The 14,101-nt window shown below is 41.5% G+C and overlaps 1 protein-coding gene across 10 annotated transcripts in view; it reads right to left on the minus strand.

The window, feature by feature from the left end:
* The window catches only part of LOC125090801 (zinc finger protein 705D-like), a 121,027-nt gene that overhangs the window by 14,771 nt on the left and 92,155 nt on the right, over nt 1-14,101 (minus strand). For 9 of the 10 annotated variants that reach the window (XR_007124488.1, XR_007124487.1, XM_047713899.1 and 6 more), the window contains 2 exons: nt 11,460-11,741; nt 11,106-11,176 (listed from right to left, as the gene is read on the minus strand). The gene's annotated coding sequence lies outside the window, so the exon portion shown is untranslated. Of the gene's footprint in view, nt 1-2,471; nt 2,545-11,105; nt 11,177-11,459; nt 11,742-14,101 lie in introns of all 10 variants that reach the window. The other variant, XM_047713915.1, reaches the window with a different exon arrangement.

The following is a 14,101-nucleotide window of genomic DNA, read 5'->3' on the forward strand; positions in this document are numbered from 1 at the left end:
CTCTTCATTTTTCCTGCCCACTTTAATCCACACCGACTCATTTCAACAGGCACCTACCAGAACCAGCACTTTCTATGTTCCCTGCACTATTAACCACTATTAACCACATTTCCCCTTCAAGATCTCAACAGCAGGTGATTCCACGTACTTGCCTTTCCTGTGACTGTATCTGACACACATGGCTAAGAAGTTGATCCCTGTCTAAAAAGAGAACTACTACTCCTAGGGGTTTTCAAATGTGTCTGCCAACTCTAAGTCATTCTTCCATGCTCCCATAAATAATTTCAAATCTTCCCCATACCTACTGATGCTACACATTCTCGCCTTTCAAAAGGCTAGATTATAGCCTACTACACATACTGTGCTCGCTTGCCAAAGTTGCTGTAACAGAGTAGCACTCACTGAAGGGCTTAAACAATAGAAAATTATTTTCTCACAATTCTGGTGTCACCAGGATTGGTTTCTTCTAACTCCCCCCCACCCACCCAACTTAGCTCACAGCCAGCCATCTTCTGTCTCCACATGGCCATCCCTCTGCACATGTCTGTGACATAATTCCCTCTTCTTGCAAAGACACTAGTCAAACCAGATTAAGGCCGACCCTAATGCCCTCACTGTAGCTTAATTGACAGTTTTAAGGCCCAATCTCCAAATACACACTGAGGGTCGGGACTTCAACATTTGACTTTTGGGAACACAAAATTCAGTCTATAAGAGAGATGAATTATCTAAGGTGACACACTAACTCAGTTTTTCATCATAATATCTACAAATATTGCTACATTCATATCCATTGCTGACTTTTCTCCCATGAAATAGAAGTCGTGTCCAGGGTCTCCAAATGAATTCCTTTTTCTCCTGTTTTGTTGAGAACTGTATTCCTGTTTATAAATTACATTTCCTTTCGCAAAAACCTGTCCATCTCTCCACAATCAATCCCATCATTTAAGTTCATTATCTCTCATAACTTAAAGCAAAAATTTCCTCTGAACCTGTTCTCTCTCCAGTTGCTGCGCTTCTGTCCTCCCTTCAGAATCAAACTGGAAGTGTTGTCCTTTGCTCACATCCTCCTCTCCCTTTAACTTAAAAGGCCACCACTGATTATTTTATAAATACATATTAACATCACTGATTGTCTCTGTCTCTCCAATAAATCCTTACCTGGAAACAGAGAGGAGTTAAACCTTGACCTCATTTTCAGAACTACTTCCCCTCTATAATTAGTCCTCCCATGTCCTCTGTGAAGAATTCCTCAGCCCTACTGGAACATCTCAAGACTTAACGTGAGTGCCTGTTCTTTTATACCATGTCCTGGCAGGCTCACACATTTCTTCACTTGTTCCCATTTTTTCTACTGTTGTCTCTAAATTGAAAGTGACCAATTTCTTATCTGGATTCCCATTTCTGAGAGATCATCTCTGCTTGCAAAGTTACACCTAAAATGAAGTACTTCTCGGGACAATAACTCTATCCCACCAAATACAGAAATTACTCCTTTGTCTGAATCTTAGTTAGTGGCTGGCTCCATCTGAGTACTGACATTTTAAATGCCTTTACAAACCAACAAACACACCAGTACTATTTCTAGCCTGGGCACTACTATCATTCTTTGTTTCCATTCCCATACACAAACTTCCTACCCCGTACTCTTTCCACTCCAATTTCAGTTTAAATCTCCATTACATAGATATTTTCATTAAATTCCAACCAAAGTAAGTGCTTCCCTTGTCCTCTGCCTTGACTTAAATAGAACTACTATTTTTTCAGGTCATGCATGGAATTTGTTATAGATTTATTTTTATTTATGCTGTCCTCTAAAAGACCTAAATGCAGAAAAATCTACCTATGAATGGTAGAATTAGGCAAGTTTCCCTGTGACCACTACATCGGAATGATTCCATGTCCATGGTAAGAAACCTGCCCCCAAGTGCCTGCGGTCAGATAAACTCACCACTTCCTGATTATAAATTCCTCCCTGAAATACAGGAGTCTGTCTTTCCTCGAAAAAATTCTATCCAGTACTTACCCAAACTCAAACAGATGGAAAAGCAAATGAAGCCAACTCTTTGATGTGTAGCTACCACACAAAGGACCTCAGAGTTTCTTTCTCTACATAAATCACCCTTTTGATGGTGATCTATGTTTATAAGCAGTTGATAACTGCATCAGTGACATAAGTCAAAGGATACACCCCGGTCGGTCTGGATGCCAGTCAATATAACCCTAACTGAGCCAGGTCTTCCTAACAATCTTTTCTAATTGGATAAATCCTATAGATGCAATTAAGGAAAACAGATGATACCCTTTCTTTTTGTCTAATGATATTTTTTAGAGTTGTTTTAGGTTCATCACAAACTGAGCAGAAAATACAGACAGTTCCTATACACCTCCTATCCCCACAAAAGAACAGCCTCTCCCACTATCCGTATCCCACACCAGACTGGAACATTTGTTAGAACTGATGAACCTACTCTGATACATCATTATCACCCCAAGTCCTTGTTTACAGTACCGTTCGCTCTTGGTGCTCTATCTTCTGGTGGTCTGAAATGTATAATGACATATATGCACCTTTACAGTATCGTCAGAGTATTTTCACTGCTCTAAAAATCCTGTGCTCTGCCTATTCATCCCTGCCCACCCCCTCAACCCCTGGCCACCACTGAATGTTTTATCGTCTTCTAGTTTCACTTTTCTAGAATGTCATAGTTGGGATCACACAGTATGTACTTTTCAGACTGGCTTCATTTACTTAGTAACAGGCATTTAAGGCTCCTCCGTGTGTTTTCACTGGCTTGATAGCTCATTTCTTTTTACCACGGAATAATATTCTAGCATTTAGATATACCATGTTTATTTATTCATCACCCACTGAAGGACATTTGGGTTGCTTCCACGTTTTGGCGATTATGAATAAAGCTGCATTCATGTGGAAGTTTTTGTGTGGACATATGTATTCCAACTCATTTAGATAAACAGCGAGAAAGAAGCATGACTGCTGGATCACGTGGTGATAAGTTTAATTTTATAAAAAGCTTCCCAACTATCTTCCAAAGTGGCTGCACCAGTTTGCATTCCTACCAGCAATGAATTAGAGCTCCTGGTGCTCTGCATCCATACCAGCATTTAGTGGTCTCAGTATTTTGGATTTTCCCCATTCTAATGGCACATAGTGGTGTTTTTGTTTTGTTTTTTTGTGCATTTCATTGACGACATATGACGCTGAGCATATTTCAAGGGCTTGTTTGCTATCTGTAATCTTCTTTGGTAAGGTTCAGATCTTTTGCCCATTTTTTTAATGGAGTTGGTAATTTTCTTGTTGATTTTTAAAATATTTTATATATTATGAGTAAGTCCTTTATCAGTTGTGTGTTTTGCAAATATTTTCTCCCAGCTTGTGGCTTGTCTTCTCACTTTTTTGACAGTATTTTTCACAAAGCAGAAGTCTTTGATTTTAATCCAGTTCACTTATCAGTTGCTTCTTCCATGGATCTTGCCTTTGATGTTATAGTTAAAAAGTCATTGCCAGACTTAAGGTCACCTTGATTTTTTCCCGTGTTTTCTTCTAGGAATTTGACAGTTTAGATCTGTTATGTGTTTTGAGTTATATTTTTAAGAATATTAAGGTCTATGTGTACATTCAGTTTTGTTTTGTGTATTGATTTCCAGCTGTTACCTGCTCCCTCATTGTTGAAAATATTTTCGTTGTATTATTTTTGCCCCTTTGTCAAGTATCAGTTTACGGTATTTGTGTGGGTATACTGCTCGGCTCCCTATTGTGTTTCATTGATCTAGCTGTCTGTTTCACCAATAGATTATATCCTTTAATTCTTCATCCTTCTAAAGATCTCAAAAGCAACCTTCATCTCTTTTCCCAGAGGCCTCACCATTTGGTGGACTTTGGTAGTTTTGGGAAACAATGGAAAAAAGCTAAAGCCAAGAGCTCTATCCTGTTCTTTCTTTATTTATTGAGATTTTATTTATGTTCGAGACAGAGCATGCATGAGCAAGGGGCAGGGGCAAAGGGAGAGAGTCCCAAGGGGATCCCATGCTATGCACAGAGCCAAAGGCGTGGCTTGATCTCATAACCTGAGCTGAAACCAAGAGTCAGTTGCTTAACTGAGTGAGCCATCCAGGTACCCCTCCTGCTGTCTATTTATCTGTTTATTTATTTGAGAGAGAGAGGAGGAAGCAGGCTCCTCGCTGAGCAGAGAGCCTGATGCGGGGCTCGATTCCAGGACCCTGAGATCATGACCTGAGCCAAAGGCAAAGGCTTAACCCACTGAACCTCCCAGGTGCCCCTCCTGCTCTTTATTTTTAAGAGGTCTTGTAATCTGACAACTCTCAGACTGTGAGCACTATGGTGACTCCAAATAACAGAAATACTTACACTTAAAATACATGCAGGTATCTAGAGTGTGACATTTTACTACCAAGAAATAGAAAAAGAATTCAGCATAGGTCTCTATCAGATTTCTCTGACTCATGCCTAAGAACTGTAATACCCTAAGCTTCAAAATATTAGGGCTTCCTAGAATAAATTATATAGCTTCATTACTGTTTTTTCTATAAATAGGATGTCCTTTGTTTTTGAAAAGAAAAGTTTCAAAGAATTAGGATGTATCTTAACATATACTGAGATCTAGAGATATAAAAGAACAAGTTGTTTTTGAAGAGAAATCATCCAGTATACATTTTAAATATAAGCATTTAATTTAGAAAAAGTTGTCACTGGCATCCTTGTCATCATTATCACTGCCACCATCATCAAATGCTGGTGCAGTAAGGCCAAAAGAATGTCGAACCAGGTTCTCCTGAGGCCATATGCTCCAGAGGGCCAAGGCTCTAGTCTCAGCCTGCTAGAGCCCCAGCCAGGCTCCCCTATATACTGGGTGACGTACAGATTGAGAGATGGCCCTGACTCCTTCATAGGACTACTGAGAGGCAAAAATGGGTTAATGAGTATAGTTTGCACACGAGTCACTGCTGTAATTATGTCTGGGGCAATACAGGCAAACTGCAGCTAAGTACAAGGGCTCAAAGAGTTTAGGCTACATCTGTGAACCGCTCTCCACAAGCTCATGTTTTTACATCTGTTGTCTTACATGTATGTTTGTCTTTCATAGTCTTTTGGATAGATGGATCTTCTGTAGAAATATAAGCCATGGGGCGCCTGGGTGGCTCAGTGGGCTGGGCTGCTGCCTTCGGCTCAGGTCATGATCCCAGGGTCCTGGGATCAAGCCCCACGTCGGGCTCTCCCGACGAGAGCCTGCTTCCCCCTCTCTCTCTGCCTGCCTCTCTGCCTACTTGTGATCTCGCTGTCAAATAAATAAATAAAATCTTAAAAAAAAAAAGAGAAGAAACATAAGCCAGTAAGTAACAGTGAACTGTTTACACACAGAAAACAGTATAAAAACAAAACAAAAATTACCTTACATTCTACACTGAAAGTGCTGACAATTCCATGGTACAATCTTTTGGGCACAATTAAACAAAGTAGCCACAGTGCAATAGTGAGGATGACAACAGTATAACATGAACTTATGGGGCCCCTGACTCACACCAATCACAGTCCTCACAGGGGGAGAATCCCCTGGAGAATGTGGACATGCGGAAGACGGCCTAGCAGTCTCTCCTTTCAACCTAGTAGGATGGACATGAGGAGTCCGCATTTTGGCAAGTACACCAGGGATGGTGCCGTGGAGTGTGTAGTGGAACCCTGAGAAGTGTGAGGATGTGGCTAATAAGCCAGAGACAAATTCTTAATATGGGCTCCGGTCCCTATTCTGACATGGCCAGATTCACCTCCTCAGAGTCACTTGGTTGCACGGAAATCCTCTGCCTTATGGGCTTGCCTCATTCATGGGCCACGTGCCCCCTCACCACGGGCCAGCTCACTGTCTCACCCGCGAACAGCCCTTTTACTAGAACGGCTCTCCCATCCCCAATGTGGCAATCTTAACTTCCTTACTCCATAAGAAGCTGCTTACATATCATACCTCCTTTGAAGGGTATGATCCTCTTCCCTGAACATTTAGTCTAATGTTGGTGCCAAACCTCCCCGTTTTCCTAGCAGGGCACGTAGGACACTTCCCTACAACAGCTAGCTTGACTGTCTCCTCCTCTGGACTGTGTGAACTGAGGGGAGCAAGGATAACATCTGTCTCAGGCTCAGCACTGTACTAGAGTCTCTTTAAACTGTATGGGATACAGAGATTCGATGGATGTAAAAAAGCAGCGTAAGAGTAACTTACCATCGAAACAAAGTCCTCTCTGTTTTAGATCCATCAAATGTAGGGCCAAACCTTAGTGCTCTGGTGGCACTATTCTTGCTCAGCCTTCTACCAGAAGCGAATTTTAATCTCCTAACTGAAACACAAAGTGATGCAACTACTTTCTATACTACAATTTTCTATACTACAACAGTTTAACAATGAAGGCCTCTAGAGTGCAGGCTCGGGATCCAGGGTCTTGCCATCTAGTAGACTAGCCTGCTTCTGAGCTAGTGACAAGTCGTCTTTTGAGAATTTGTGAGGGTTTGTTTGGTTTGGTTTTCTTCCCTCCTCCAATTCAATGGAATTGGGTTTGGTTTGTAAACTGACTTAAGTACAAGAAATACCTGAATGGACTTAAGGTCAGAGGTCTTTCTAGGATCTACAGAGCTGTCTTAGAGCTGCTGTCAATCAAGTGATCCTCAGAAAGTGGTGGGGAGACGGGTGGAGGTATCTCGCTACCGCACAGGCGGATGACGTCTCTGCGGCCCACATGCGCAGACGGTCCCCTTCATACTACAGTATAACTGGAGAATCTACCCCCATATTCTGTGGAGCTGCCTTGTACATATGATGACACAGTGCCACCTGGGAGGGAATGCGGGATAAACAAGAGCAAATTCTCCTGAATGTTTTACCGTGGAAATTCTTGGGCTTTGTTTTTTTAGATGCAGAAATATTTAAGTAAGGATTTACTATTACACAGTGACGACTTATCATCCAGAAAGCGTTTTCTACAGACAATATAAATGCTGGAACATTCTCTAGAGAGCTCAGCACAAGCATAACTTTTAAATCTGGTTTTAGTAAAACTGTTTTTAAAAACACAAATTAGGGGGCGCCTGGGTGGCTCAGTCAAGCCCCATACCGGGCTCCCTGCTCGGCAGGAAGCCTGCTTCTCCCTCTCCCACTCCCCCTGCTTGTGTTCCCTCTCTTGCTGTGTCTCTGTCAAATAATAAACAAAATCTTTTAAAAAAGCAACAACACACAAATTAGTATGTTATATTGTTCTTTTGTGGGTTTTTTTTTTTTTTTTTTTAAGATTTTATTTGACAGAGCACAAGCAGGGGGAGTGGCAGCAGCAGAGGCAGAGGGAGAAGCAGTTTCCCCACTGAGCAGGGAGCCCGATGCAGAACTCAATCCCAGGACCCTGGGATCATGACCTGAGCTGAAAGCAGATGCTTAACTGAGTGAGCCACCCAGGCGCCCCACAGCTGTTATTTCTATGAAAAGCAAATTTCCTTGGTCAAATTAGGTAGATGCAAATTCTGTTCTTGCTGTTATCTTACATTCAATAAATAAATGTTACTGTGCCAGTATTACTGCTACAGTAATGCCTTCAGAGTTCCAAAAGATCTACTGTATTAAGAAGATCGAGAGCAACTGCCCATATTTCAGGTAATTCAAGTCACTTGGATCAATCTGTTGCATTGCTAGATCAATTATTATATTTCTCATCAATCTATATATACTTTACTAAATAAAATTTCTAGCAACTGACCTTTATTCGATGCCCTGGGAAACGTATCAATAAATCTTAACTGGAGGTTTAATGGACACCAGGTAAAATTCTGTGAACTCTAAATGTGCCCAGTCAGCCTCACAAAATAGTAACGTGTTATGACTTCCGTTATTATGAAGAACTGTGGCACACGTTCTGTAAAGCACGTGTCATGCACGTCACAGTAAAAACTGGTGGTGAATGTCTTTGTTGGGGAGTCCCACAGAATCAGCAGCTTTAGACTGAAATGAGTGAGGGCTTCATGTTATTCTTACTTCCTAGATGCAGTAAAAGGAGGCAGAGAGAAGCCAACTATCCAAGAAATGTCAACTGTCCGTTCAGTTCCCCACTTCCAGGCCACTGCTTCCAAGCCAGCACTGGAAAAAAGCTGTGAGGTGCTCAAGTGTCCAAGTAAGCTCTTTTCATATTTGGGACTTGTATTACATTTCCCTCTGACAGTTCCTCCTTTTCACAGTCCTGGAGTCTGGAGTCTATACTGGCATGGGACTAGAGCCCACCTTTTCTTTGTTTGAGCTAGGTAATGGCACTGTCTGGGTTTAGGATATTTTCTTCCTATTGTTCAGACAAATAACTTGTAATTAAGAAAAGAAATAGCTGCATCATTCTTCCTTAGATCAGCCATCCAGTAACTTCTCCTTTGCTGAATTTAAACTGACCATAGTGTTCACTTTTACTTAAAATAAAGTCTGATTTGGACTACCGTCCACCCGTTCTCAAGCACCTTCATGATGCATCAGGGAAATTTCCAGTCATTAAGCTGTGGAACATAGAATACGTCCAAAGAAGCCTACATGATCCATATCTAGTGACCGAGGGGGAAAATAACTTAGAGAAACGTGTAAGGGTTGAAGAGGCTGGGCCACTCCAACTGTGGAGACCTGCCGTGGCAGCATCGCAGAATTCCACCAAGAATGAATCAATGCTAGATCCACCTAACTCAAGAGGCATGATGCTAATACTGCAGCAAGAAAGTCATCCACAGCCAGGGTTTTCCCCCAGGTCCTGATTGTGCAGAATCCTGGAACTTCGTTCACCAGCACTGAGATCTACCTTGGGCAGCAGAGAAGACTCTTGTAGTTCATCCCTTCGCAAGCAAAAGGAACAGCTGTGACAGCTGTTTTCAGAAGGCAGCAGGCTCCTGTTTCTGGACTCTATTCCTCCCAACTATAGGAAGTGGGGTCCACTCAAGAAGTCACTGAGGCAGAGGTAGGAGGAGCTACCCTGATTGGCTTCCTTAAAAGGTAAGACAGAACATCCCAGTTCTCAGTTCTACCATTATACTCCTATCCTGGAGCAACAAAGGAGAGTTACTAATTTTTTATTATGTTCCTTCAGTCCCTCTGGTAGTTATGCTTGACTTGGCATGCACTAGTTCCCAAGAGTTGCTTATAAAATATTCAGGGGTTTTGTAAACTGGATGGTACACCTTTGTTAGCTTGAGTTTTGTCAGTATACAAGGAAATCAGCAAATGATATAAATCAAGACTTTGTCTGTTTCAGAGAGTCAGTTAACTACTGCCTGACTGCCAGAAGCCACTGACCTGTATGTTTCCCTTTCCAACAAGACCACAGAATGTGGACTCTTGCCTCCGTTAGCATTATCTTGAGAAAACACTAACTTCCTCCATCGTTTAGATTCATACAGAATCTTGTATATCTGACTTAAAATTGAGAACATTACCTTAAAAATAACATGCTTTATGATTTCTAAAACAAATACATGTGTTTAAAAAGTATTTCACATTTCTGCAAAAGTTAGCACTGTGGTCCCCAGCCCAGAACTCCCATTCCAGCAGAGGTGTCCATTCCCAAACTGTAAGCCTAAAGGTTCTCTTGAACTTGCTCACATCTTCCAGCCCCACTGGGTACGAAGTCTGTGGATGACTCACAGGCGAAGAAGCCATCTGCCCCAACACACCATCAATACTGACCCCATATTGGGTGACAGGTATTTACTTGTGGTCTTGCCATTTACTCAGAAGACCCTTTATCATCTGCACCTTTCCTCTCAGGAAACCAGTCTGGAAAGGATTCACGCGACCAGACAAAACCCAGAGAGCATATCATTAACTGGCTCATATTTATCTGGTTCAAAAACCTGTTCCCTGACCACAGTTTATGATGAGTTATGTCTTCTCATGGTTTCAAATGCCTCTGAAAAATAGCAACTCCAGAGGATAAACGATTTGGCAGGCAGGGAAAGGATAAAAAAGGATGCAGGGTGTGTAAGTAAGGGTGGTGAGAAGTGGGACTGAGTCATTTTGTGGCTTCACGCCCACCCTTCAATAGATGAGTTTGGGCTGGATTAAAGGGGACCAGAGAGTGGAGCAGAACTTTCTGCAGAAGAGCCTTGGCATCCTCTTTCCCAACATGGGGTATGGACTTCCAGGAACTTGAGGGTTTGAGGTCTGGGCATCTTAGTCAAACAGAGAAGATGTGAGGGGCAGAGGGGAAATCCTCAGCATTGGAGTACTTGGCTCAAATGGCTGCCGTGAATCCATCCATTCTAGTTGAGACAATACTTGGGTTGTGAGACCATTCACTCTCATACTGAGTTTCCAAAGCTTCTGAATATGCTGGACTACTGCCTGTAGGAATTCATCTGCTGAGAAGGAGTTCACCAGTTTTAGGTTCTGGAATCTATCAACTTCACAGAGGGTCTATCATAAGCCCCTTATCTGACACTTAAGGAAATGTCCACCACTTCCAGAAAATACAGAGCCTTCAGCCTAGACAAGGTCACCACCTGCCTGTCACTGAAGGCAGTAAGAGCTTCCAAGCCACAGCTGTGTTAGAAGAGGAGTGAAGAGTGGTCATTTTCCTCGAAGATCCATGACTTTGAAATTTTAGAGTTGTGCAGCTCCAGATTTGTCAGGAATTGGGGGAGTTTTGGTGACTGGGAGTTTCCTCAAGTGTGCAACGTGCAACTCTAGTTTAGTCAGGTGGGGTCACCTCTTCCCAACTTCCTTTAATCAAAGCTGGAATGATTTCAGATTTATGCCTCAGCTCACACTGTGAGTAGCATCCCACACTCAGTGACAAGAACCCTGATCCCATGTATCGCCAGGAGAGAAGCCTTACCTGAATAACCAAACGTTATCATGCTCAGAGGACTAAAATCTACTGACTTCAACTTGAATTGGACGGCGGAATGATTAATGTTCAGGGCTCTTGAACAGTATCAAAGCTCCAACGAGCCACCATATATATACCCTCTGAGAAGGCCAGCATGGGTTCTGTGTAAAAACTGCCATCCATATAAAGCAGATACCCTCAAGCATTTTCCCAAATACAAGTCCATACATACATACCCTGTAAGGTGTCAGGTACATGTCTCCATAGTGTAGAATGCTCAACTAGCATCTTCCAAAGCTTACAAACTCTGCAGAGGAAGAAAACCGACATTCATCTCCAAAGCTGATGAGAGCACCCATAGTTTCAAACCTGGCCCCTTGCTGTCCTCCTCCATGGCTCCAAGGCCAGAAGATGGGTGGATACCCTGTTCCAACTGTGCCCTCAGCTCTTGTACCAGTATTTTCCCTTGTAGGGCACTTGGACTGGGCCCTATGGCTCCATACCCCTCCAACACCCGCCTTTTCCCTGAGCTTTGAGGTACTTGCACTTCACACAGTGAGAACACCCCTCCCCTGGACACTGGTCCGCACCTGGAAATCTGAATCTCTTCTGTAATGCACAGAAATGAGAATGTCTTCAGCATCACAGAGCTAAGCAGTGCCAAGGTGATAACCAAACTTTGCTCTCTGCCGGCTGTATGCATGTACTGTGATGAAGAAATGGAACCTTTTGACTTCTTGGGTGAGCTGAAGGGCCTGAGGAACTGGAGAATGGTTTAAATGTCTGGAGAGGTGAAAGCAGGATTCTGGGCACCGAATCCTCTTATTTTCCTCTGAGTCACCCAGTGAAGAAGACAGAGCTTTGATTCAGATCTGAAAGAGAAACCATATATTAATGCGAGGATCTGGTAACTGGGGAAAGGTACCAACATCCAGGACACTCAACAATGCCTAAATTATACTCTATAAAATATGGTTTACCAACTGAGTTATCCAGAACATATGGGAGAATCCAAGGGGAGAGAGGGAAAATCTAGGGAAGCTACTATCACATTGGTTAGGGGATTATGTTAGGTTTTGCCTTCAAGGCAAATTTAGATTGAAATGTAAAATTATGTTTTACATTTAGAATTTTTCTTCAAAGAAAATATAGGGATATGTAGGGAATCCCTATACACATGAAACAGGAAAGTCCTGTGAGTGGGAAGGAAGACTTTAGGTAGGTATCACTGTGTTTTGTCCATGTTTCCAAGTGGTACACATCAAAGGTCATGAAAACCGTAATATGAAAACCGTAAATAAAAAAGCAGTTTCTTGATAGCTGATATTTTCTTAGATTATCAAAAATGCCAGCGAGATCTCACAAACTTTTGAAATGTCCTGTGTTAAACAGTCATCATTTTGAGCCAGGAAGAGGTCCTGACATGTATTTCTCTGCAAACTACAATCATGAATTCATAGGGTTTAAGGAGAGTCCAACTCAATGAAAATGGCATGAAAAAAATAACTAACACAGTTAACTATTAAAAAGGAAGAGGAAGGAGTGAGAAAATAAGTGAATATTAATACTCAAAGAATCCTTTGCCTCGGAGCAAAACATTTAAGAATTATCTAATAATTTTAGTAATGGATAAACAACAAATTATTAAAAACCTTAAAAACAGGAGAGCCTGGGTGGCTCAGTCTATTAAACATCTGCCTTCAGCTAGGTCATGATCCCAGAATCCTGGAATCAAGCCCCGAGTCAGGCTCCCTACTCAGTAGGGAGCCTCCTTTTCCTTCGCCCCCTGCCTGCTGCTCTCCCTCCCCGCCCCCATGTCAAATAAATAAATAAAAATAGGACGTCAAAGCAGAATTATAAGAATGAAAGAGATTACAAGGAAGAAGGAAAAATGACTTGGCAAAGCTCCCAAACTTCCAAAAATAAAATAAAAATCATTTAAAAGAGACCACACTGGGAGGTACAAAAAAAGAAAAAGAGACACTGCTGCAAAACCACTCATTAATATTGCTGACAGGCTTAAAATGAGCTAAAGAGAAAAGGATTAAGTAAAAATCATTCAACGCTGTGAAAGACAAGCCCACCCACAACCCCATGAAATCTATGTTACTGGTAAAGACTACAAAGGAAATGATATGACAAAAAATAATTTCATAAATTCAACAAAAAAGTATTAAAGCATACAAAAAAGAATTTGTGAGTTTGTGGAAATGCAGTTTGGAAAATCACATATGCAATAAAAAATAAAAGTGCCCCAAACAGTCTACAATTCAAACATGAATGATCTGAGGATCATTGTAAAAACTCAAGTGAGATATGAGATGATATTCAGTGAACAAAATGTGATCATGAGGAAGGCCTACAAAATCTTTAGGGAAACCAACTGTGACCCTTAATCTTATAACCAAGTGAACTCTTCCTCAACTCTCACGAGATGGATTTAGAGAAGATTTGTAAGTATAATACACAGATGAATCAGCAATAATTTAACTAGTGGCACGGAGACTGTGTCAAAGAGAAAAAAAGGGACACACACTACTTAATATTTTTAGAGCACTGCTAAACATTAAGATTTCTCAACCCTTTCCACATTATTTGGACATAGCTGCTTAGTTCTGAATACAACATTTATTTTCTCCATACCAAAACCATGTTCTCCAACAAATCAGCCAATAAAATAACTGATATCTATACCCATTCACCTGTCTTTCTTTCCCTTTCAGAGCTGCAATCTGGAAAAATGTTATTAAGTGAGCTCCCTAGAATCCCAACACCAGTGATGGGCCAGACTATTCTAGGTGCTAGGGAGATAAAAGTTTACAAGTTAACATAACCAAAACAGTCCTCCTCTCTTGCCTCTTACCTTCTAGCAATATACAAAATGGAAAGCAAAGGAACAAAGTACAACTTTAAATATGAAGGAAGTACAAAACCAAAACAAATATATCCTTCAAATTAATACTACAATAGAAAAACCTTTCAAATCCAACCTTTCATAATTTTTAACATCTCCCCTCAAACCCAACCTGACCAGGAACAGCACAGGTCCACAGCACAGGAGTCCCTAAAATTTGATTTTTTATTTTTTTTTTTTAAATTCAGACTTTTAAAACTCAGTCACATGCCAAAGATAAAAAGGCTTGAACATGGGCAGGGTGAGTGCAGGGTTCAGATGGAAACCAGGGTCACAAATAGGTCAATTGATTCCTCTTCTTTAAAAGTTCAGTGAAGA

The sequence above is a fragment of the Lutra lutra genome, chromosome 2, assembly GCF_902655055.1.
Source record: "Lutra lutra chromosome 2, mLutLut1.2, whole genome shotgun sequence".
NCBI lineage: Eukaryota > Metazoa > Chordata > Mammalia > Carnivora > Mustelidae > Lutra > Lutra lutra.